This window comes from Phascolarctos cinereus, unplaced genomic scaffold (assembly GCF_003287225.1).
Source record: "Phascolarctos cinereus isolate Bilbo 61053 unplaced genomic scaffold, phaCin_HiC Scaffold_5;HRSCAF=322, whole genome shotgun sequence".
NCBI classification, from domain to species: Eukaryota; Metazoa; Chordata; class Mammalia; order Diprotodontia; family Phascolarctidae; genus Phascolarctos; species Phascolarctos cinereus.
The window spans coordinates 194,345,959-194,373,428 of NW_027555958.1; the positions used below are offsets into that span (position 1 = coordinate 194,345,959).

At 38.2% G+C, this 27,470-nt stretch overlaps 1 pseudogene; it reads left to right on the plus strand.

Annotated features, from left to right (window-relative positions):
* Positions 1–24,241: 24,241 nt before the first annotated feature.
* On the plus strand, positions 24,242–24,851 carry LOC110217657 (josephin-1 pseudogene; annotated as a pseudogene).
* The last annotated feature ends 2,619 nt before the right edge of the window (positions 24,852–27,470 follow it).

Sequence of the window (27,470 nt, forward strand, 5' to 3'; positions counted from 1 at the left end):
GAAAAATCTTTTAAGAATGATGTACTTGTGAAATGATAGAATAAATCATAGTAAATTGAATTACATTTAATTATGCAACATTGTATCACACTAAGTCATGATAAATGTGAGTAAAGATTTGTTGTTATTTTTTTAAATATGAGATGTGGTTTTCCTGGAAAACATTTTTTTTCCTAGTTTCTGGCCTGCATAAGTGGAAACATGACTTAGAAATATTTAAACTGCCTGCAGAAATATTTCATGCCTATAGGGTACAGGAGCAGCTCACATTAGGAAATTCAATGAGAAGACACTGAGCTCTAAATTTTTGTATAAGATGTAAAGAACAAGAGATTGATTTCTCTTTCTCTAGTGCTTAAAACAAGCTTTGTCCATAAGAGAGACAGATACAATGAAGTTCATTGTTTTCTAGTAGCTGAGATTCTATTTCATGAATGCTATAATGTAATATGGGGCAGCGAGGTGACTCAGTGGATGGAGCACCGGGCCTGGAGTCAGGAAGACTCATCTTCCTGAATTCAAATCCAGATACTTACTGGCTGTGTGACCCTAAACAAGTCACTTAACCCTATTTGCCTCAGTTTCTTCATCTGTAAAACAAGCTGAAGAAGGAAATGGCAAGCCACTCCAGTACTTTTTTTTTCAAGAAAATCCCAAATGGGGTCACGAAGAGTTGGACATAACTGAACAACAAGCGATTACAGAATGAAAGCATATATGGCATAGTATGGTGGTAAAAATGACAGATTTGAGATTAAAGGACCTGAGTTTGAATCCCAGTTTTTCCATTATTTAGCATATAATCATAGGGAAAATCACTTACACCCTCTGGACCTCAGTTCCTTCGTCTATAGCATTAGGGGAATGGACTATATGGTCTCTAAGATCAATCCTAACATTAAATCAATGGTCTTAATAGACAATGAACAGTGGCAAAGTTGAGTGAAAGTTATGAAGAATTAACTGTCATAACTATACCTGAGGATGCAATAATGAATTAGGAAAACCTGCCTGAAAGGGTTTAAAGGGATTTTTTAAAATTTAATTCAATTTCTTATTACATTTTAAGTTTCAAATTGTCTCCCTCCCTCCCCATCTCACACTAAAGAAAGCCACCATTTGATACAGGTGTATATACATACATGTGTGTATGCACACATATATCTGTATACATATGCATGCATGTATGTATATGTGTGTATGTGTATTTTTGAATGTATATATACATTATATATGTGTATATATACACACACACTATACACATATATCAGATATATATGTGTGTGTGTGTGTGTGTGTGTATACACACGTACACACATCTGTTCTTTCTCCAGAGGTAGACAGCATCTTCCTTCATAGGTTCTTTGTAGTTGCTTTGAATATTTATAATACTCACAACAGCTTAGTCGTTTGCAATTATTCTTTGAACGATATTGCTGTTATTGTATCCAACTTTCTCTGTTTCTTCTCATTTCAATCTTCATTATTTCATACAAGTCTTTCCATGTTTTTCTAAAATCAACCTGCTTGTTTCTTACAGCACAAGGGCTCAAAGGGATTCTGATGAGATTTTAAAATATCATCTTAGAAAAGAGACAGTTTGACAGTTTGGGCAATTGAACCAAGGATCCCAAAATAAACAGGGCTTTCTCTTTTCCCAGCCAGAACTAACAGTTTTGCTTCCTTTGACGGTGAGTGATAAATGACTAGAACAAATTGGTGACATTCACTAATGTGAACACCTCTCCTCTTTCCCTTCAGAGAAGACAGCAAAAGGAACAAAACACAAATTTCCAGCAAGGAAGGATGAAAAGTGTTGCCAGTCTTCAGTATCATGCTCCAGGGTCTTAATATTTCTGAATTATCATAGACTTTCAGAGTATGGCCAGCTATTTCCTAACACACCCACTTGACAATACCAAACTGCTGTCAAGTTTAATGTTCATAAATAAGAAAATTAAAAAAGCCAGAGATCATTCAAAAAGTACAAAAGCTACTTCTCTCCACAAAAGTAATCCAAATAATACCTAGTGATAGAAATAGTGAATTCATCTCTTTCCAGATACAGTGGCATAGTAGGTAGAATACTAGATTTGGAGTTAGGAAGACCCTATTTCAAAACCTGTTTCGGTTACTTACTAGTTGTGTGACACCGGGCAAGTCACTTCTGTTTGCTTTGGTTTCCTTTTCTAAAAAAAAGTAGGATAATAATAGCATCTATGACACAGAGTTATTATGAGCATCAAAGCAGATAATATATGTAAAACACTTTGTGGGACAGCTAGGTAGCGCAGTGGATAGAGCACTGGCCTTGAAGTCGGGGGGAACCTGAGTTCAAATGAGGCCTCAGACATTTAATACTTCCTAGCTGTGTGACTCTGGGCAAGCCACTTAACCCCAATTGCCTTAAGAAAAAAAAACTTTGTAAACCTTAAAGGACATATTGTTACTACTATTATTGTTATCACTTAGCTTGTTAGAACTAGGGCTAGCAGTGTAATGGCCCATGTAATGTAAGACTGGGAAATGGATACTAAAGAGACCTACAGGAGAGGGGATAGCTAACCCAAGCAAGTCTCAGCCACAGATATTTTTTGTTTTTAATAGAAGAGTAGTCACTATTAGAGAAGCGATAAAGAGGAGTCAGGAAGCAGACAATAGGACAATTTCCTGTCTACTTTGAGGGATAAAAAAAAGGTCCAAGGCCCAAAGGAAATGGAGAACTAGGCATAGAACCAAGGCAGGGATTCAAATATAGAGGGGCAAAACCAATACCCAATTTCTGGTCCAAGTTTGGAACACAATCAAGGAACAAGAAAAGAATCCAGTTGCATGTCAGAGAAGGACCAGGAACAAGACTGACATGATACTAAATCACTAACCTTTGCATACAGGAGTCCTGATACTTCTGAATGAAGAATAAATTTTAAAAGAATAAATAAAAGAATAAAGTGGGGTTGAGTCTACACATATAATAGGTCTGGGAACTGGATAAAAGTGGGAGCATAAATTCGGATCCATGATACAGCTAGTGAAAAGAATAGGTTCCAACATACAGAATTCATGGAACCACTTGGGAGTTTTTAAGTTACAAAATCAAATTGACTTTTTAAACAATTTTTTATGTCAATTGGAAGCAAGAACCCAGAGTTAAACCAAAATCCTCAATGACTATTGATGCAAAATTTTATACAGAATCCTAGCTAAAACACAAAAGAATTAAACATTAAAATTTTTCAAAATGACAAAGTTGAATCTATTCAAGAGAATCAAGGATGGTTCAAAATTAGAAAAACATTTACAGTAATTAACTTTATTAAAAATAAACAAAATTCCTCAAATTACATGATCTTACCAGTAGGTGCAGAACAAAAGAGCCTTTCACAAAGTATAACAGTTTTATGGTAAAATCTAAAAAGCATAAAAAGAAGAGATATTAATACGATTACACACTTACATGTATATAAAATCAGCATTTTTGCGACAAGAAGACAATAGAGGCTTTCTTCTGAAAAAAATACAATGGTAAAGTGAAGATATCATCTCCCACAAACACTTTTAGAATGTTAACAATAGAAACAAGAAAATAGAAAGATAAGATGTAGCAGCCATTTTCTGGGGACTCAATCTGTCAGTGCCAGTAGGGATTTGAATAATATACTCAAAGGATACGTTACACAACCTAGATTAATTTACAGACCTAATTATGCCAATCTAATTACAAATCAACATATATATGCATATATAAATAAACATATATATGATATCTGTAAATATATATACAGATAATTTACATGTACCCAGACACACAAGTGTATCTAGATAGAGCAGTAAATAACCTATATATTCATAGATGTCCACATGTAGAGTGACAGATCACATACATATATATGTATGTATGTATATATATATATATATATAACACACACACACACACACACACACATGCACAAGTATATTCTTACTTGTTCCAATACATTGATATATCTGCGATGTCATTCCCTCTAAATGATAAGGACACTTCCCTAATAGCCCAATCACACCATCTCATCTTGTACGATTTTAATCCATATCTTCCACAAATACTCCATATGACATCAACCACCCCCAGTTTCCTGAAGCCATCCCTATAAGCCTTTTGACAATTTATGGATATTAGTCTAGCCCTTGAACTATCCATCTATTATTTCTCACTCTTGCTATGCAATTACATCATTTTCTAATCATAAGTTTCTTAGATAGTATTTGTATGATACTTCTGTCAATCTGATGCAGCCTTAACATGCCCACCACACGTGTTTCCCCATTGCCCTTTGGAACATTAAAAGTCCTGATTGTTCAGAGATTGTGTCCTATAATTTGAGGCCATGTAACATCATTGGAAGAGTGGTGGTGGTAAAAACACAGTATTTTTTTGAGAGAACCAGAAAAGGCTGCAAGATGTGCAAAATACAATCTAGTCTACTCTCTTCCTCTTAGTCAGTTCTGGGCCCAGAACGTTGTTGATCTATAGTTTCTGTTGAAGATATATACACTGATGGCAGGCATATTAGAGTCTCCACAACAGGAACTGTTTATCAACTTGGTTTTTCCTGTATAGATTGTTAAGCTATGGACACATCATAGCTGAATTCATAAGATGAAAAGATAGAAACAGCAAACAAGGTTAAAAAAAAATAACTAATGCTCTAACTGAAGAATACTTAGATACTTAAGAGGTCCCATCTCCACTGCAACTAACTCTGCTCTACCAACATAGTGAGCACAAGCAAAACCATAGGCTTCTGATTCAGGTCAACTTTAGAGATAACCCCCATGGCAGTAACTCAGCCTGAAAGACCCAAGCCCATTTCTGATCTCATAAGAGATAGCAGACATTTAATATGCATAGCCACACACAAAAAAGCTAATGGTGAAATAGTTTGAGCAAAAGTCAGGAAGACCTGAGTTAAATCCCATCTCAAACACTTGCTAACTATGTGACCCTTGAAAACTCACTTAATCTCTGTCCACCTCAATTTCTTCATCTGTAAAATGAAGATAATAATAGAACCAACCTCCCAGTATTGTTGTGATGATCAAATGAGATAATACTTGTAAAGTATTTAGCACAGTGCATGGCACATAATAGGCACTTAACAAATACTTATTTCCTTCCTTCCACATGAACAAAAATGGTGAATAAAAGAGGTAGAGAATGGGGGGAAGGTTGAAGACTCAAGTAGAATGGAAGACATCCAGTATTCAGAATTATAAGATAGAGATCGAACAAACAAACCAGTAACCATGGAGATTACTTAGGGGAGGGACTCAGGCATGGCCAAAACCCATATCCCTCAACTCAAGGAATCTAAGTGTTGGGGATCTGTAAGGATGTAGAGGGCCACAAGCTATTTATGAGGTCTCACTAATGGGTGGAGGCCCCTCTCAGGTGCTGATCTCTGAGCAAAGGTCACCTGGTTCCGTGGCCCATTGTATGGATCTTTAACAATCTTTAACTCCCCTAGTTATTATATGGTCATTAGCAGTCTGTTCTGGGATTGGAGTCAGATAAGTGCACAGGACATGCATGCACTGTCCTTGAGCACAGCTATATGTCATTGTAACTTGAGAAAGAGTTCCTGTTATTTTACTATATAAGTAAGTGCTTTGCTAAAAATAAGCGGAGTTGCTTCCATCTTGTCTCCCGCCTCATTAATGTGCATTCAAGATAGAAGGTTAAGTTGGCCTTATCCCTTCAAAGTTAGTATAGGACCTTTGCTCTAGTGGTGAGCTGAATTAGTTGTGCACAACATCTAAGGAGAGGTAGTCTGTGCAGTAGTGGAAGAGAGAGAGGCCAAAACTTTAGAAGAATCCCAAAGGAAATTTGTAGGGAATACAAGAGAAAAGTTGAAAGACCAGAAGTCTAGGAAAGCCTAAATAAAGTCCTAACTCAGAAGGAGAAAAACAAACAGAAAGCATCATAAAACAAGAAACAGTATGAGCAAACATCAAAGAGAAACCAAAAGCCATTGAACAAGTATTATAATATAAAGAAAATGAACTGGTATTACATGATAAAAGACAAAATTCTAGGGACTCCCTAAATGTGGAAAGAACAGGAAAACAGCAACAACAACAACAACAACCCAGGATGGCTCAAAAAAGAAATAAAAAGATTAAACAGGAGAAATTGAGAATAAATTTAGGTAGAAAATGAGAGCTCTCAAATCAGATTTTAAAAACACAAATCCCATTAGTAAAGAAAATTGAATGAGTATAAAAGATCATATCATTAAAAATATTAACATATAAGTTCAAAGGGGTAGTTAGGTGGTGCAGTGGATAGAGCACCAGCCCTGGAGTCAGGAGGACCTGAGTTCAAAGCCGGCCTCAGACACATAATACTTCCTAGCTGTGTGACTCTGGGCAAGTCACTTAATTCCAAATGCCTCCTTTAAAAAAAAAATCATATAAGCTCAAGTATCTTTCATTACTTTGGCCAGAGCATGGGTTTTAAACCCCTTTTTCTACTCATAGATCCCTTTGGCAGTCTGGTGAAGCCTACAGAACCCATCTCAGAATGCAGTAAAACACAGAAACTAATGTATATAGGATAACAAAGAAAACTGATCTTACTGAAATATAGTTATATATTAATATGCATGTATGTGTTTAATATACATACATACATTTCTTGTACATTAGAAAAAACAAGTTGTCTAAGTGAGGTTTCTTGGTTATTCAATCTCACTTAAAACTGAATTACCTTTGTTAGATAAAAATTCTTGTTGATTGAATCAATCAATCAGAACCAAATCTGAGCAGAACCTATATGCCTCTGTGAGTCATCAAAGCCATTGCATGAAAGACTTGGCCTCACACTAAGGAATTTGTATAAAAAGGAGAAGATTGCTCAGAACAAGATAGAGATGAAATTGGATAATTAAACAAATTATGGCACATAAATGTAATGGAATATTAGTGTACTATAAGAAATAATTAATATGAAGAATTCAGGAAAGAATAAGAAGATTTCTATTTATTTATTTATTTATTCATTCATTCATTCATTTATTTATTTATTTGTTTTGTTTATTTATTTATATTCAATTACGTGCCTATGTCAATATACAGCTATGTCAGTAGTTTTAAGATTCTTTAGAAAAAAAAGTATAGGTGTAATACCATTTCTTTTCCAATCATACTGTATGTTTCCTTCTTTCAAATATCTTTACAAATGATCTCTTAATTTTTTTAAAAGCCGGTCACAACCAACATGCATTCCTAGTCTGGCCCAGCTTTCCCCACATGAAGACTGAAGTGTTGCAACCAAATATTCTGGCTCTACTGCCATTAATGGAGAAAATAGTTTGTTATAAAAATATTGCCAGATTTGCTCCATTTTTCATCTGTTAGGTGTCCTCTAACTTTTTTTTTTTGCTTTTAAATGCTTTGGGGATGATCTGACAATTAGTTTCATACCAAATCTTTTGCCAATTCAATCCTTGCCCCTCCCACACACACTTCTTGCTAAAAAGACACTCTCACAATCTCCCACTACCCTCCTGTATAAGGTTTTGCAAATGAATTTCTATTCTAAACTGGTGTTGCCCTTGGCTGCCATGTCTCTCTCATTCACCAGGATATCAAGTATTTGCTGGCTGAGGCAATTTCTAAGCTTTTTTTGGCCTCATTATTGTGGTTATTACTTTACAATACTTAAAAGTTCCATTGGAAATACTCATCTCCCAATGTCTTTTTTTTGTTGTTCCAATTCTCATTTTTCAGCACCAATAGCTTTACAAATAGGAGCGGCAATCATGTTCCATATCATTTTCTCACATTTATTGCTTCTTTTAATTCAGTGCTGATTTTGAACTTTGCTCTAAGGCATCCATGTTCCAAATTCACTGAGACAGCAGATTTGAAAAGGACTCCCACAGCAGCCCTCATTTTTAAAGTAATAATTATTAGGAAGTTTTTTCTTACATCAGACTTAAGTCTTTCTCTCTGCAACTGGTATGTCTGGGAGACAGAGGACTTGAGCAAACATAGTACAAGACAGACAATGGGGTGAAAGTGATATAAACTTGGCTTTACTGGAAGCTCAATAAGCTTTATTGAGTAAAGATACTCAAAAATGAGGGAGCAGCCAAGGAGAATGAACACAAGGCATTCTGATGGGGTCCTAGATGGAGTTGAATGCCTAACACAGGTGAAGTAGGGTGGATCGTTATAGGATTTTTATCTGGGTCAAACTGGACCAGTCATAGGGGGTAGGAAGTAGGGGATTGTCCCTGAGGTATAGGTCCAGTTTTGGGACTGGCGCTGACTGATACTAATGGAAATGTCTGGGGGCCTGGCAGCTAGATGGTGTTCAGACTCCCTAGCTGGAAAAGGGGACTTTGCCAGTTATTTCAGGTCTTAGCTCTGACAGGGTGATTTAGGAGTTTCTAAGCTTCTCTATTAAGCAAATTGGGAAAGATACTGTATTCCTTATAATCCACTTTGTGTCCCCAAACACTGAAGGAAATTGTCTGAGTAACCAGACACATTTGGGGAAGTCTACAACAGTGCCTGGGGCAACTAGGTTGTGTGGTGGATAGAGCACAGGCCCTGGAGTCAGGAGGACCTGAGTTCAAATGTGACCTCAGACACTTGACACTTCCTAGCTGTGTGACCCTGGGCAAGTCACTTAACCCCATTGCCTAGCCCAAAAAACAAAACAACACAAAAAATAATAATAAAATCTAAGTGCCCACTCTGCCAAGGAGCCAGCAACATAGAAGGGTTTTGAACCCAGTCTGATAAATCTGTCTTAGTCAGCCACCCTACTCATAAAGAAGACCCTGGAGAATAAATCTACAAATCGTTTCCTGATCAGAATGCTCCTGATCTCTGTGGTGATGCTTCTTGTGGTTAGTATTTTATCTTTAAGAAACCTATATCTGATTGTTTACTGTCTCAGGGAGGGGAGTGAACGGAAAGAGAATTTGAAACTCAAAATTTAAAAACAGCAACAACCAAATGTTAAAAAAAATTGCTTTTAACATATAATGGGGATACAATGTATTTTTTTAAAAAAAGAAGGCTATGTGTCTGTTAACTTTCCCTGTGGTGTTGATCCAAAAGCAGCATCCGAAAACTTTGCTGTGTTCACATTCTTTCACTTATGCTAGGTAGTTGAGGTCAACCAGGTGGCCAAACACCATGGCCACTTGGGATCTCAGGCCTTCCAGTAGCTTCTCAAGGGCCATAGTCTTGTCAATGAGCGCAAGACTAACCTCTGAAAAGGAAGTGAGGTCAATCCTACAACTGGGTCTGAGTGACTATGTTAATTCCTTCTATAAGGTCCCTTTCAGTTCTAAATCTATATCCTATGAACTGCTCAATAACTTTTTAGGAAGACTCTTTTTTTAGCTGCTAGCATTTTCAACTAGCTTCCTGAGGCAGCCTGGCACAGTGGCTAAAGAGCTGGTCATAAAGTCAGAAAGATCTCAATTTAAGTTCTGCTTCTGAACAGTAATGATTGTCCTTCCCTGGGCAAACATTTAATGCATATCTTACTCTGGGCAAATCACTTAGCACCTCAGTGCCCCCAGGGCAACTTTCTATTACTATAAATTGTAGAATAAATATTGGTAGAAGGAGTTTCTCCACCAAGAGTTTCTTACACCAATGAAATCATAAATCCAGCCCAGTTCTAGTAGCCTATTACTTTTTTATGATATTTTATAAAGATGGCCTTAGTCCTTGTCATCATGCCACATCCCCAAAGTAGCCAACAGACTAAAATCAAGAAAAATCTAATTCAACTGAGAATAAGATTTATGTTTTTAGATCTTACTGTTCTTTTTCGCTATTTTTAATTATCATTGGAGGGACCACTTTTAAAACTAAAACTGTACTTGTAAGAATTATAGCATTGGCAGCTAGGTGGTGCAGTGAATAGAGCTCTGGCCTTGGAGTCAGGAGGACCTGAGTTCAAATCCAGCCTCAGAAATTTAACACTTACTAGCTGTGTGACCCTGGGCAAGTCATTTAACCCCAATTGCCTAAAAAGAAATTATAGCACTAGCATTTTGGAAAACATTAACTCTCTTATGTCGATGGACCTAATGTATCCTAGGAGATCTTCGTGCTAATGCAATCAATGTGTCTTCCACATGTTTGTTAATCAAACCTTCATAACTAATGCAATTTCCCAGGCATTCTGAATGTAAATGTCTGCAAGCAAAAGCTATATGCACAGTTGTTGACTGACAATGTTAGCCCAGTAAAGAAATTATAATAAAAAGTTTATTCATTTGAAACATGAAAAACTAGGTGTGGAATGGAGAGAAGAATAATTATTCTTTGCATTAAATAAAGTTGGAGCAACTGATACATTGATTAAAGAACAACAGAGAATATAACTGGCTTAACACTATTGCTTCTAATCACAAGCCTTTTTAAAGAATTTTATATTGACTTGATGAGGTTTGATACTATTCTTGTTGCATAATAAGGAACTATGTAAATACTAGTGACTCCTTCAAATGAACAATGTTACTGTATAGATGATGCCACCAAATCCAAAGTTTTACTCATGAATTTTGCTTTGGGGGCACGCATCCACAGACAGTAGCAATGCTTTTTCAGGGTTAAATAGGCAGCATTACCCTGTAGTGAAAGGAAGTGCCTGAAATGAGGTCAGGAGACAACATGGAAAGAGCATATCTGAAGTCAGAGGACCAGAACTCAAATCTCAACACTGCTATTTGCTAAAATAAGTGCTAAAATAGGGCAGCTGGGTGGCACAGTGAATAGAGCACCAGCCCTGAAGTCAGGAGGACCTGAGTTCAAATCTGACCTCAGATCAAACATTTGACACTTACTAGCTGTGTGACCCTGGGCAAGTCACTTAACCCCAATTGTCTAAAACTAATAAAAAATAAAATGAGTGGGTTGGATCAGATCAAAGGCATCCAAGGTTTTTCAGTCGTGGGCCATATGATCAGAAATCTAGATCCACATGAACAATGTGATTTTGTTTTACAATTATTCATTAGTACATCTGACTTTGCTAATGTATGATACCTGTCAGTAGTCAGTTACGGGATAGGAGTAGTTAGTAGAGAGTTATTACTTAGGCTGCTAGTTCCTAGCAACATAATTGGATAAAATATAAGAGGTCCTTTTGTCTCGGGTGGTTTTGTTTTGGGGGGGAGGGTAGTAATAATATGGTATTCTCAACGAGTTTAAGCACAAAAAAAGGAGAAATATGGAAGGATAGCTGATCAAATCATAGTTTTTTGAAGATGGAGGAGAGATGAATGTGTATATAGGCAGTAGGGAAGCAGCCAGGAAACAAAAGATATTGAAGATAAATGATAGAATGGGAATGATTTTTTTTAAAAAATGCAATCTGCTAGAGACACAGGGTAGAATGTGATCACCTATGCAGACAGAGAGGTTTGATTCATGAAGGAGAAGGGCCACCTCATTATTTGACATGGAGTGAAGGAGAAAGTGATAGAAGGAATCTAGCTTGTATGAGATGAGGAGAAAAAGAAGCTCTTCATAAATAATCTTAGTTTTTTCAGTAAAATATGAAGCATAGATCTCAGTTTAAGGATCCATTCGAATTTACACAATGATCTCAAAGATTCTTTGATATAATTTTGAAGTTAGTAGTCCCACTTCCCTTTGTGTTGAATAAATTATAGAACCTTGAAGTTGTTTTATCTTTAAAGGCTCAGTCTAACCAAGTTGTGTAGGTACACAGTCCATGACAAAAAATAAAAAATAAAAATAAAAAAGTGTCAGAGTTTGAATAGGCTTTCTGATTTGCTTTGGAAATAAAAAAGTCAATTTCTCTTAGATGGTTAACCAGACAGGTCAAATCCAAATCTCTATTTTCAATGAAAACATTTCAATAAAAACCAAATCAAATCATTTTCTATTTTGTTCTCCCTTTTAAAAATATTTTTTTAAAGTTGTGTGCTTTCACATAGTCAGAGCCAAAGGACAGATGATGGGAGATAGGGCATGTTTCATTTGTATGGATTTTTACGATTATCTTCCTAGTTGTAGCCCAGAGGCGTGAGAACACAAATGTAATAGTATCAACAAACTACAGAAATTAGCTTTTCATTTTTGGGACTGAGCTGAAATGACATCAGGAGACAGGGAAATTCCACTAGGTTCTGCATCAGGGAAAGACTTACATCAAATACAAACAGCTCCCTCACTGCCAAAAAATCATAACATATACATCAAAGAAACTGAAACTAAAGATAAGTGTTTCAGTCCAGTTTCCTAAGCCTCTATCTAAACATTACCTATTTTACCATCCGCTTTCATTGTCACTGCAAAGTAATGTTCACCCATGGGAAATGATGTGGGAACTGACTGAAAATTTCAAGAGAAATGATACATGGAAAGTTTTATCCATGTGGCAAATGCAAACTGTCCATAATGATCATAATACAATGAACCCTTATTGTATGTTTTTTCAGAGAACTGAAGGAGAAAACACTCTACCAGGGGAGATATTGGATGAAACAAAAATTGATTTATAGACCTTTGGCTAGAACTTAGAAATTGAACATTACATGTGGGTAAATAATGGGGAATGAGGTAATGATATTTCACTATCCAGGACTTTTTTTTTCCAAATTCAGCGCAACCTTTCATCAGAACATCCCCAAATCTTATAGAATCATTAGCTAAAATAATCATTCCCTCTAAACGCAAAAGATTACTTTCATAGAGTTACATAAAAAATATATCTGGTGCCGTCACCCTCATTTTAAAGATGGAAAAATTACAAAACCCCAGAACAATGAAGCTACTTTCTCAAAATACATAGCGAACTTCCAATAGCACAAGGAACTTTATGTTGATATTTAATCTTAGACACAAAGTATCTCCTTTCCGGAATATGAACAGAAGTTCATACGCCACACAAAACATTTCCTTATATTCATGAGAAAAAAGTAGGCACAGAAAGCACAGTGGTAAGTGATTTTTTAAAAAATAGCATTGTGTTTAAAGAGTAAAAATAGAAAAGGTGCTAGGGCAATGAGAAGAAGCACAGCAAAAATGTGTATTATACGCCCTCTCCCTCTCTCAATCTACTTTATGTTTAAATAGATTTTTTTCTCTGTCTTGACAGAGCAATATTGCACTGATGTGTGAAGTGATCATGCTAAGTAGTACTGTCTCTCTATTGAGAAAGATCACAGAGGACTTCTGAGCTAGGAAGATAATAACAACAGCAATAATGTTTTATATTTGTAGGATGCTCATTTAATTATCTTGCTTACTCCTTGCAGCAACACATTGAGGTAGGCAAGAAGTGTCATTTCCATTTTTACAGAGGAGGAAACTGACACTCAGAGGAGTTAAATGATTTGTCTAAAATCATACATCTAGTAAGTGACAAAGACAGAATTCAAACCCAAGTCTTCTGACTCCAAGATCAGAGAGCGCTTTCTATATTTCTCCCCCTCTCTGATACAACCTTTGCTCACTTTCCAAAGTAATTTCCCTAACTTATAGATTTTAATATATCTATTTCTATTGTTCAGTTGTGTCTCTTTGTGACCCCATTTGGAATTTTCTTGGCAAAGATACTGGAGTGGTTTGCCATTTCCTTCTCTAGGTCATTTTACAGAAGAGGAAGCTGAGGCAAAGAAGATTGAATGACTTGCCAGGGTCACACAGCTAATAAGTGTCTGGGGCCAGATTTGAATTCAGTAAGATGAGTCTTCCTGACTCCAGGCCTGGCACTCTACTGTGCCATCTAACTGCCCACTTACCCCCACCCCTAACTCAATAAATTCCAGCGGGTCCCTATTACCTCGAGGATTAAATCTAACATCTTCTCTTTGGTATTTAAAGCCCTTCTCAGCATGGTATCTTCCTACCTTTCCAGTCTTTACTCCCCTTCACATATTCTAAGACCCTAAGATACTGACCTATTTGCTGGCTTTTGCATATTCCATGTACTGACTCTTTTATTTGGGCGTCATTTCCCTTCCCCACCCCCACCACATCTGGGATACTCTCCTTCACTTCCAATTCCTAGATTTTTTGACTTCCTTCAAGTGTAAACTCAATTCCCACCAACTGCCAGAGGCCTTTCCTTGTTCCCTTTCCACTGACCCCTTCCCAATACCAGTGCCTTCACTTTGAGATTACTTTCAATTCATATACATTGAATGAAAATAATATATTAGTAACTAATTATTAATTTGTGATCCATTGTTTTCTCCCTGTTTCTGTTAAGAACAAAATTCCTAAAAATGTCAGTCTTTGACAGGTATGGCTGAGTGATGAGATTACTCCTAGCCTCCAAGGCACATGCTTGCTAACTAGGTTGGGTAGGACCCCACCCAACTGAGAAACTCAATTTCTGTTTAGAGTATAAACAGAATCCAATCTGGGTAGAGCCTTTGCCTGGGGGAGGAACCCCCTGTCCTAGGTCCCCTCCATTAGACTTTAGGGCAAACCAGCTCGTGAAGGAAACAATTAGCCAGAGTGATCCAGAAAGAAATGGCTTCCTCTGCCCAGATGCCTTCAGGCTGCTGAGTCTCATGATCAATCCACATGGAGGAGGTGAAGACTTTTAGCCCATCTGCTCATTAAATATCCACCAATCAGAGTTTAGTTTCACTTGTCTGGGGAGTACACTTCAGAAGGCACACATTTGATTAAGGCATTTTTGAGTCTCCTTTGGCATCTTTGTTTACCAAGAGAAACCACTGACCATCAATTTCTTGGTTACAGGCTAGCCTAATTAATAAACTGATCATTAATTGTTGGGATCTCTCTTTCAGAGGTTTTCATTCACTAAAACATATAACTACATATGTTTGTATATGGGCATACATACATATGTATTTATGTATGTATATATCTGAATGCTCATAGCTGTTTGCATGTTGTCTCCCCATTAGAATGTGAGCTCCTTAATGTCAAGGCCTGTGTTTTTGCCTTTCTTTACAAAGCCAGTACTTAGCACCATGTCTGTCACATAATAAGTGCTTCGTTGATTAAGCATTCTCTCTAAAGGGAGAAAGTAAACTTCAATCTAAGGACTTCAATTCCACATATCTAGAATAAAGTTTGACAGAAGGAATAAATCTCCTAGAAGACAAGAGACATTAGGTAAGCCTTGAAGACAGCTAGAAATTCCTGCTGCTGAAACATAGAGATAAAGAAAGAAAGCATCCCAAACATAATGTCAGTTTGTATAAAGTTGCTGAAGCAAGAGAAGAAAGGCTATGTATAGAAAATAATAAATGCACTAGTTTGGCTCATGAGGGAGGATAATGTGAAATAAGCTTAGAAAGACATATTGGAATCAAATTGTGAAGGGCTTTAAATGTTAAAATAGGAGCTTTTTCCTAGACATAATAGGAGCCACTGAAGTTTGTTTTGTTTTTTTGGTTTGGGGTGGGGGTGGGGTTTCCTGAGCAGAGGAGAGACATGGTTACACTTATACTTAAAGAATGTCAATTTGGTGGCTGTGTGGAGGATGGATGAGAGGGAGAGACAATCAGGAGGCTATGGTAATAGTCTAGGAGAGAAACGATGGGGTACTTAACCAGGGAAATGGCTATGTGAGTGGAAAGGAAATGGATGACAGATATGGTGGGAGCAGAATTGACAAAACTGGGCCAGCTCTGAATCTATGATCCTAAGCTCCTGTTTGATTTCAGTGAATGAAATAGAGTAGATGACTCCTATCACTTGTCTGCCATCTCACAGCAGAAGATTTATAGGCATACCTCAGAGATAGTGCAGATTTGGCTCCAGACCACCACAATAAAGTGAAAATCACAATAAAGCAAGTCACAAATGTTTTGGTTTTGCAGAGCTTATAAAAGTTATATTTATATTACACTATAACCAATTAAGAGTTCAATAGCATCATGTCTCAAAAGCACAACAATGCTAATCATCCTGTGAGCTTTCAGCTAGTCATATTCTTTTCCTAGTGGAGGGTCTTGTTTCTGTGTTGATAACTGCTGGCTGGTCAGGGTGGTGATTGCTGAAGGTTGAGGTGGCCATGGTGATTTCTTAAAATAAGACAACAATGAAGTTTGCCCCTTCAATTGACCTTCCTTTCACTTACACATTTAGAGGTTATTTAGGGTCATTAACTGGCTGAATTTCAACATTGTTGTGACTCAGGGAATAGGGAGACCCTTGAGGAGAAGGAAAGGGGATAACAGCTGGTTAATGAAGCAGTCAGAACTCACACAACACTTATCAATTAAGTTCACAGGCTTAGATGAGCTTGGTTCATGGCACTGCAAAACAATTACAATAGTAATACCAAAGATCGCTGATCACAGAGCACCATAAAAGATATAATAATAATAAAAAGTTGGAAATATTGTAAGAATTACCAAAATGTGACACAGGTATGATGCAAACATGTGCTGTTGGAAAAATGGCACTGATAGACTTGCTCAGTATAGGGTTGCCACAAACCTACAATTTGTAAAAAACACAATATCTGCAAAGCACATAAAGTAAAGCACAATAGAGCAAATTATGCCTGTAGTTCAACCAACATATATTAGACACTTCTATGTATCAGGCACTGACTTTAGCACTGAGGAATAGCAAAACAAAAATTAAACAATCCCTGTCTTCAAGGAGCCTCCATTTTATTGAAGGGAAGCAAAATAAGTAAGTATAAAGTAATTTCAGGAGAGAGTGGAGGGAGGGAGAGGAAAAAAGAAAGGGGGGAAAGAGAGAAGGAGAGGGGGAGACAGAGACAGAGACAGAAAGACAGAGACAGAGAGAGACTGATAAGTGGAGGAATCAGAAAATATATATAGGGAAGGGAAAGGAGAAAGGGGATGGGAAGAGAGAAAGAGGAAGGAGAAAGGAAAATTGGAACCAGACTGCAGTCCGGGACAGGAATCTGAGCAAACATTTTAGCTGACAATAGAAAAGCCAGCAGCAAGGAAAGAAACTCAGAGTACCAAATTCAAGAAAGCTGGAAGAAATAAAACTTGATAAAAGAGACAAGATAATCAGAAAAAGTAGCCAAAACTTTTGGGACTGACAGTAGGAGGACCAAAATGTAGAGGAGGGCTCAGAAAACAGGAAATAACTTTAAATGCACAAAGTTTAGTGGGACATGATGTTACATGACAAGGAGTATCTGGTCATGGCCCTCTGCTGATGAAGAACTAAGGCATAACACCCATGCCTACCCCACTCCTTCATCTCAAAGATGATGTAAGACTTGAAACCAGTATCTGAGAAGCTCCTAATCTTAAAACCAGAATTTTTAGCTTAAGATTTTATTATTTGAATCAACAAGGATAAATTCTAAATTTCTGGGCTTTGTTCATGGATTTAGGCAAAAAAATAACTCTGACTCAAAGAATCGGGTAATAAATTGGAATCATATTCATATAAAATATTTCTTTTACATATTGGCTTGGTTGTTGTCCTTCACTCTCGAAGAAGACCAAAATGACATCACTATGTTAGAGTCAAGTTTGTCAGAGGACGTAGTTTGAAACCTGACTCTGCATTTATTAACTTTGTGACCTTAGGCAAAACACTTCATTTCAATGAGCCTCAGCTTCCTTAACTGTAAAATGAGGTTGTTGTCATAGATGGATCTTTAAGATCCTTTCTAGCTCCAAATCTATAATCTTGTGACCCTATGATCCTAAAGCATATCCTTTCTTTGAATATTTTATGTAGTGTGTTAGGAATCATTTCTTCTCCTAAAATAATTTGAAATATTTCTTTCACATCTTAGGATCATTATTGGAAGGGAGCTTATAAATCATGTAGTTGAATACTCTAATTTATAGATAAAGAAATAAGCTCAAAGGGATTAAGTGACTGGTCCAAGGTCACACAGGTATCCTCTCACTCTAATTTCAACATTCTTTCCATTGAAAGCCATATGATATAACACTGTCTTCAGATTCACTTGAGTGCTGTATAATATACAATTAAACATCTGGAACATATAATTTACCTTTCTTTCAGAGGATAGCTGATGTATTTATTTCCATTGCTTTATATGTATAGCTCTGCTGATTGAAACTACACATTGAAAACTTCATGGCTTAAATCAAGAAAATGAGCATTTATTTGGGGGGTTTATGCTTTCATAGATCTGTAATGACTGTTCAATTTTGGAAATTAGCATAGCAAGGCATACTAGAAGTTTGAACTTTCCATTTGGCAAAGAAAGGATAAAAGAATGCCATATACTCCTTCTATGATAAAACTCTTTTTCTGTGTGCTGGTGAACAGTTCTCTATATTTCCAAAAATATAGTGAGCTAATCTCTATTAAGTTTGCTTGTTTGTTTTTTTTCTGATTTGTTTTTGGTCTGATCCTCTAATTTCATTAATGCACAAAAAAATGTCAAGGAGAAAAGCTATTATATCAGATCTCCGCTCCACCCCAGCTAAGGTCCTGAGAAGACTCCACCCCAAGGTCAAACCCCGAGTTCTGTTTATAAACCACTTGAATTCATTTGTAAATAATTAACAAACTCCCACTTTGTCATATACTCTCCATCACAACGTCTCTGAATCCCCAGTTGTCAATATTCAAATCCCATTTTGCATCTCCCATTGACAACTCCTATTTGCATCTCCCATTCTTATTGCCATCCCTCTCATTTCAAACCTCCCAATGCCCCACTCTAAAGATACCTACCCCTTACATTGTGTTCTCTGGATACTTACTTCATAGGCAATAAACTTGTTTTCATCTTAAGACTTTTACTTTCTCAGCCCTTCCATCTTTTGGCAGATGCCTCCCTGACCACCCTTGCCAGCACTGGTTGCACTTTAATTCATTCTTCCTCCCTCACTGGTGGGGGGAGGGGGAGAAGTTGGAATACTCCTCACTTCCCATTGTGACTTCCAAGCTCACCCTCTACCACAATAACTCAGTAATCTCTTCTCATGTGAGGTTCATTCAATCCGTATCTGCCGCCTAATCCAAACTCTAGCAGCTGATGTCTACTAACTTTCATCTTCTTTCCTCCATTAGTTTGGTGCCTACCTTACAGTCTTTCCCCCACAACTCCTGCCCTTTTCTCAGTTCATCCTTTACTTAATTGTCAAAGTGATCATCTTAGAGCACAAGTCTGATCATGTCACCCCACACACCCCACATTCAATAAACTCCAATGGCTCCATATGGTCTCTAAAATCTGATACAAAATCCTCTCTTTGGCATTCAAAACCCTTCATAACATTTCCTACCTTTCTAGTTTTCTTACATCTTACATAAACGTACCTTCACATACTCCATTACCTATAATCACTGGACTCCTTATTGTTCCTTGCATGACACCCTCCATCTCTTCACTCCAGGCATCTTCACTGGCTCTATCCCATGCCTGGAATTCTCTCCTTCCTCATCTCTGCTTCCTGGCTTTCCTGGCTTTCTTCAGGTCTCCACCAATACCCCACCTTCTACAAGAAACCTTTCCCAGCCCTCTTTAATGTTAGTGCCTTCACTCTCTTGATTATCTGCAATTTATCCTGTATATATCTTGTATATACAAAGTTGTTTTACAAGCATGTTTGTACATGTTACTTCCTCATTAGACTGAGTCCCTTGACAGCAGGGACTATTTCTTGTCTTTCTTTGTATTCCCAACACTTAGAATTATCCCTGGCACATTGTCAGTGCTAAATAAATGTTCATTGGCTGACTGACTGATTTAAACTCCCTTTACCAATGTATATTAGCAACTGGTTTATAACTTATGTTCTTGGAGGTATAACAGGAGCACTGAGAAGTTAAGTGATTTCTCTAGGGAAATAAAGACTGTTGTGTCACAGTGGGGGACTTGAATTTAGATCATCTTGAATCCAAGTCCAAGGGTTAATTTTTTTCCCTCCTGGCTTACAAAATGCATTCTATACATTTCTTTGAGACTTAATGGCACTTTTTCTTACAACATTCAGTTCAGATTTTTATCATTGGTGAGTTTTGGATCCCAAATTTTCTTCTTTCAAGTTTGCCTCATATATCTGTGGACATAGTGCATAGAAAGTTGGCATTGAAGCCAAGAGGGTATGAGTTCAAGTCTAGTCTCTACCACAACCTAGCTGTGTGACCCTGGACATGTTATCTAACCTCTTATAGCTCTAGACAACTGCCTCAGACTATAAGTTGCAGACAAGAAGTTGCTGATTTGAATTGGTGGAGAGGGTATGTTCATCCTGGGGCTCTCCATATCAACCAAGTCACAGGTTCAACCAGTCCTTAACCCCAGTTTCACTAAAGAGCCCATATTCCTTTCTAAATGTTTGTTCTTCTTAGTGTTGGCTTTTTTCCTCAAATATTTTGAAATAGCAATGGCTGAATATCCTAAAAATTGTGTACTTATTATTCCTTTAATCTCTATTTTCTTTATGTTCTCTGTTTAATTTTAGCACAGTGCTTGAAATATGGGAAGCATTTAATAAATGCTTGTTGCTTGCTTTTTTTCTTAGACTCCTTAGTCTATGTGTTTCTGGAAAGCAGACATCTCAAAGTGATCACAACATTCCAGGTGTTCATAGGAGTGGCAGATGATCCCATGATTGTTTCATGAAATATTGCTGTAGCCTGTGGACATATTCAGTCCACTAGTTGTGATTTCCTTAGAGTGCATTTAACAATCTTGCTTCCTTGGCCTCCTCACCATCACACATGATCTTTGAAAGTTATTCTACCATAGCTAGAGGACTTAAATGAGCAATTGGAGAAAGAAGGGGAAATCAGGCTAAGACTCAGATCTAATGCATTTCTTTATTGTTGTAGGGAGAAGGAGCCTTCCTGGAGCTCCAGAGGACATCCATTGCTAAAGATCACATGAATAATGATCTTCAATGAGTTTCACTCTGTGGTCCAGCCTTGAGAAACATTCACAAATCTACTTTTGAGAAATTCAGTAAAGATAATTACTTAATTCAAAATCTTTCCTTCTCTATTTTCTGGATAACATCTGGGTACATTTGGTGCAAATAAAGAGTGATTTTTTCAGGACCCTAATGCACTTTCAGGTAGAGTTGAAGCTTTCAGTCTCTGAAAGAGGTCCAAGCAAAAGTCAATGATGCCAGTGTGTGTTTACAAAGAGATTTAGGTTTCAATGACCATAGGGATGAGAAATATAATGAGTTTAGCATTGTTAGAAATTTTATATACATTTGGGAGCTGGAATCTCAGAACAAAGATTCATGGTTCAAACAGCTACAATATGACACTAAGGTTATAGTCACCAGTTATCTCACTTTGACAGTGAGGACCCTCCATCCTTTCTATTTCTACAGAGTTGGGAAGGACATTTCAACACTGCAGAAAATCCTTGATGTCAGAAGTGCAGGTACTCCCTCTATCACAATTGTTTGTACCTCCTCCTTAGAAGTCGTATTACTGTTACTATGGCAAAGAGGGAAAAAATCACCAGTTTTTTGTTTTTTGGCTAAACTTTTAGTAACGTGCTTTTCTGAACTCAACTGTGCTGGCCTTTCAGAATCACAGAATCATATAACAAGGAGAACTGAAAAGAATACCAAAAGCCATTTGTTCCAGCCTAAGTAGCAATTCCTTCAACAATATCGGTAATAAATGATCAATCAGTCACTGCTTAAAGACCTCCAATGAAAGAGAATTCACAACTTATTCAGGTAAGTGTAGTGTAAATATAGAGCAGAGAGTACAGTTATTCCTTTTACTTTGTGACTTTCCCCATTGCAATATATTCGCTGCTTGGCATAAGAATTTAAATGGGAATTTGGTGTGAGTTTTGCAGAAAATGAAGATGACATATGAAGGTCAGCAGATAGCACAGAGCCTATGATCAGGCATTCAGCATTTCCCCCAGAAATGATGGAAGAAGGACTAGATGGTAGAATTCTTAGCAGACTTCCTTGAATATATCTCTTATTTCCAGGGGTCCATTGGGTCCTAAACAATAAAGATGAAGTGGAGAGGACTTGTAGGACACAATTCTCACATTCTGAGCCATCTCTTACTCTTTGCTGCTCAGGTCTTCACGACCCTCGGGAGGCTTAGGTGGAAGAGTGCCATCAGTGTCCTCATAACCGACTCACTGACTCATTCCCCAAGCAGCATTTGGCAAGGCATCTTCTAGGGAGGCAAGCCTGAAAGAAATGTCAGCCATGAGCTCTTCGCCCTGGGAGTTACAGGATCCAAGATGAACAGCACATACCTGTAATACTCACATTTTGGGAGTTAGTACTAACTATTCTGCACACTAGTTAAAGTCTCCTACTTGGTAAAACCCATCAGAACATTGTCTCTATTGGCAAAAACTTTGAAACCTGCAGTCAATTCCATACCAGGATAAGACAACAGAAAAGGATCTCTCTCTGTCTCTGTCTCTCTCTGTCTCTGTCTCTGTCTCTCTCTCTCTCTCTCTCTCTCTCTCTCTCTTTCTCTCTCTCTCTCTCTCTCTCTCTCTCTCTCTCTCTCTCTCTCTCTTCTCTCTCTCTCTCTCCCCCTCCCTCCCTTTCTCCCTCCCTCCTTCTCTCTCCTCCATTTCTTTCTGTCTTATCCTAACCCTGGTCTCTCTCTCCCCTCCCACCCACCCAATTTAAAAAAAAAAACTCTACTAACAAAATAGCATAATCAAGCAAAAAAAAAAGAAAGAAAAGATTCCCACATTGATCATGCATAAAAACGGATGCTTCATTCTATGTTTTGAGTCCATCACCTCTGTGTGTGGAGGTATAACCCCCTCACTTTACAAATGTGGAAATTGAGGTCCAGAGAGGTGAAGTAACTTGCCCAGGAACATATAGCTATTAAATATCTGAGGTAGGATTCAAATATCAGGTCTTAACTCCAAGTCTAGTGACTATCCATTGCAATATGCTACATCTCTACTTTGTGGTTTGTCTTTCATTCTCAAAGAGGACCATGACATCAAGGAGATGGTGACATGACTTGCATTGAATTGGATTTGAGGGAGGGAGGGCTGTACAAAGTCACCAGCCTCTCTTTCTCCTCCAGAGCCATCTGGGTCCAATGGCCAGATATAGATCAGGACAACTGGAGATGGTTCAGGATCCAGTGGGAGACCTTGGCCTTTTTAAGCTAAGATCTTTCCAAGGCTTCACTTTGAGTGAAGCAAGGCCCATTAAGTGAATAGTACTGTTCAAGAAGTGAGTCAAGGAACCATTTAATGGTTATTTTTCGGGGCTCTCCTGGCTCAGAGTGAATGTAAATAGTAATTGTTTCCCTTTTTGGCCAGCAACCCTAAGGGTCTTCCCTTCCCAGTTTGACCTCTCTACTAGAGCTTTGGTGGAATGGTAGAATAAAACATTGTGATGTCGACCTTCTATGTCCTGAAGAGCCTAATTCAGTCAAACTAAAAGGGATCCATTGGGCTAAGGCAGCTTACTCTAATTTATATCGAAGAGGTAGGTTCCACAAGTTATGATATAGGTGTGTTCTAGTCAATTATTACATATGATAGGCATCTTAAGATGCTAGTTGAAGTGTTGTTTGTTTTTTGTTGTTGTTGTTGTTTTTTAGGTCAGGCCCATCCTTCCTAAGTATTTTCTAGGAAGATCTATTCCTCATTACAGTAGACCCAGAAGATTGAGACTAAACCCTAAGAACTTCTCTGGGTTGGGACAGGGTCAGTGGTAGAAGGCCCTATGGCAGGGATGGGGAACCATGTGGCCTTCTAGGTCCTTGGGCTCGGCCTTTTGACTGAATCCAAAATTCACACAACAAATCCTTTTATTAAGGGGATTTGTTCTGTGAAGTCTGGATTCCATCAGAGGGCTGCACTTGTGGATCTAAAGCCTTGGGCTACCACCTATTAGCCTGACCTTGCTCCATTTCTGATCCACTGTTGGGGTGAAGGAGATGGAAGAAAAAGAGAGATGTGATCAAGCCCCTTTGGCCATCATTAATAGAAGTTCACTTGTTCTCAGAGGCGAGGAAGAAGGGGACAATGGTCCTGGGTTTTGTACATTTTTTTGTTTTGGTATCCAGTACTTTAGAGATAATGGCAAAATAAACTGAAGCATAAAGAGCTATTTTTCTACCAAAAAACAGGATTTGGTGGTGTTTTGTTATTGCTGCTATTTCCAGCCTTTTTTCTGAGGTAAATCATGGCCCCTAGAGACTGAGGTGAATCCTGCCAATCCCAGAAAGACCCAGGAAGCTACATTCTTCCTCAGAAGGAAAGGGGTAGGGAGGGGGCAGCTTCAGAGGCCATCTCTCTCTGGAAAACAAAAACATGAGTTGCATGCCATTGAGAGGTGAGAGGACCAAATCAGAATCATTGGAATTGCCCCAACTACCACCACCCTCACCACCCCCACCAGATTAGCAGTGTCAAGAGTTGTGTGCTCTCTACTCATTCAATTAACATTTTCCAAGACAGCAATACCTTTACATAGGAAACACAACAGGAGATATTCTAGAGGCTGTCTCCAAACACCAAGGTGACATCCCACAAGAAGAGCATGCTGGGAAATGGGAACTGTGATGTGAATGTTATCATGGCAGTCCTCCAGACCAAAGGCTATGAAGAAGTTTTATGGGACAAGTGAAGGGATGACAGTGTCATTCCTCTCTAACATCATGGGCTTCATCATGAATCTCCCCTCTAGCCTCTGCTGGGGTCAGTTGGAGCTTCCACTCAAAAGGCAGCACTGGATTTGTGTCTGAGAGGTGGGAGGTACTTAGTACAACTTTGACTCCAAGCTCAAGATGCCTGAGTGAATTGGAAGTGAGAATGAGCTCAGAAATTTTTGAAACATCAGCTCTGAGGAAAGACCTGTGAACTGTTGCTGGTCATACCAGAAGAGGTGGAGGTCTACCAACATGGGAAGGCCAATGTGTAATCCAGCTCTGCCTTTCTTTCCCTCTCTTCCTACAGAAGCTCCTTCCCCTCTCCTCCATCCCCAGAGACTTCATTGTGTTGTGGCCTGTGTCACCACAGGTCTCTCTCTGTCCTGCCCCTACATCTTGTTTGTATACTTGATAGTGCAATAGGTCAGGTGGGGGAAAGCCACTTGTTCTTAGAAAAAGAAGAAAGTGAGAATATGGTCCAAGTTCTCCTGGGCTTTCTTTCAGAGCAGAAAGTGTAGCCCTAGCATTGACTTTCTCCTTCCTTGTAGAGGCCATACAAGGGACTTGGCACAACCTTTGCTGAAGTTAACCACCCACTGCCCTTGATTTGGAGATGCTGCCTCCACTTTCCCTTTCCTGTCAAACTAAAAGATCTGAAGATACTCATAAAGGCCAGGTGATTGGCTTGGAAGGCCAATAGCATAGGGACCTCTCAGGAAATCATTTCCATAACCCTGCTCAGCAGTGTAAGCATGCTGAATGACTCTAACCCTCAGCCGCACCTTAACTGAAGGAAAGATGATTAGGGAAAAAGGAAAAGAATCTATATGTTCCAAAATATTTAAAGCAGCTCTCTTTGTGATGGCAAAGAACTGGAAATTGCAGGGATGCCCATAAAGTGGGGAATGACTGAACAAGTTGTGGTATATGAATATAATGCAATTCTACTGTGCTATAAAAAATGATGAGTTCAATGATTTTAGAAAAAGTGGAAAGACTTGCACAAAATAATGAAGAGCAAAATGAGCAGAACCAAGAAAACATCAATAGTAACAGCGATATTGTTTTAAGAAGGACTTTAAACAAACAAGTCATTTTGACTATTACAAATACCCCAATTAACAATAAAGGACATATGAAGAAAGATGCTATCTGCAACCAGAGAAAGAACTGATAAATAGAAGTATATTTAAATAATTTTACACAAATATCCTATTTGTATCTAATAGTAGCCATACTGGGGGGGGGGATAAATTTGCATGATAACTTTATTATATATTTAAAAGAAGAAAAAGGAATTCATGATATAGGAGAAAGAATAAAGCACGAAAGTAGATGGCACAATATATGAGAGGATATAAGAGCAACAATGGTCTTAATTAATTCTACTATCATACTTAATTCTACCATCAAAGTGACTGAAGTTATAACATCCTAACTCGGTTAAGAGTTAGAAAAACAAAACAAAAGGTGGTTGTTGGTTTCAGGTAACTATAACAATTAATTGGTTGATTTGATTTTTTTTAACTTTTCACATTTGGAAATAAATAGACATGAAGTAAATAAATAAACAAACGACTGAATGGATGAATGAATAAGTAAAGGAAAAGGGCCATCCTGAGTGTTTTTCTAAAAGAAAATTTATTTAAATTGGACAGTAATAGAATTCTACCATGTTCAGGAGGGACAAGCGTGAAGAAATTAAACATACACTAAGTGAAGGTGTGCCCTGCCTTGGCTGGCTTGTTTTATGAAGTCCTTACCATTTCACTACATTATGTGGAAGTTTCAGGGGGAGGAGGTTGTAGTAGGAAAGGAAGCGGACCCTTCAACTTTATCCCAAGTGTCTCAAGAGAATGAGTTGAAAACATTCTTTTACAGAGGAACTCTAGTAGTTGAGGACTGGAACAGTGAGGAAATTGTTGGGAGCCAGCAGAAGGACCAGGAAAGGAGGCAGCTCCAAGAGCCAGAGCCCTCAAATGGGGCAACACGAGCTTTGTGGAACATAACTTTTGACTAGTTAGCTCAGGAATGACTTTTATCCATCAATAGACAACCTTTTTCAGGTAGCCACTTTTCTTTCATAATTCTGAGATAAAAGAGCAGAAGGCAAGTAATGATAATTTGGCTCTCCCAACCCTGGTCAACTGAGCACAGCTTGGCTACCTCAGAAATGAATGCATGGGAATGGCCTGTTTGGCTGCAACTGATGTTGATGCTGGCAGATTTCTCTCCAGCAGCAGAACTAAGACCATAGGGCAAGCTTGAGAAGGGTAACAATCCAACAAGGCCATTTTTTATGCTAAATAATGGTGGCCAGAAAGCAGTTACTGCATCATATCCTCCCGGCACCTGGCCACAATGTTTCCTGTGGCATTTGCCACAATAGATGTGCTTCTTGGACTCTTGGGGACCTATTTAACCCTGAATGATGACCTTCCGATCACCCACAACAACCAGAAGATCCAGTCAATTTTGGTGGGCCTATAGGAGCTCTATTCATGACAGCAAGCCATTTCATGGGAAGGAACCTGTTTAGACCCAGGTAAACGGCATATCAGACCTCACGAACCTTGGAAACCACTAGCCAATTGAATATGCAAAGATGCTTTACAAACATTTCAGGGCTGTTCGTATCCAACTCTGGTGCTCATCAGAGACCCTCTTATTCCCTTCATGGTCATAGAGCATGACCAAAATAATAATGGAGTTAAAACCATGGGCCTTTGTTTTAGGGAGAAGTTTGAGGTCATCGAACACATTGTTCAGTTTTCCATATGTGATCCATATTGCCCCATGGTCATCTTTATGCCATACCACCTTGTTTCAGCCTCTGCCTTCTACCTATTTGGTGAGAGTTCATCATAGCATACTCAATCCTGATCTACTAC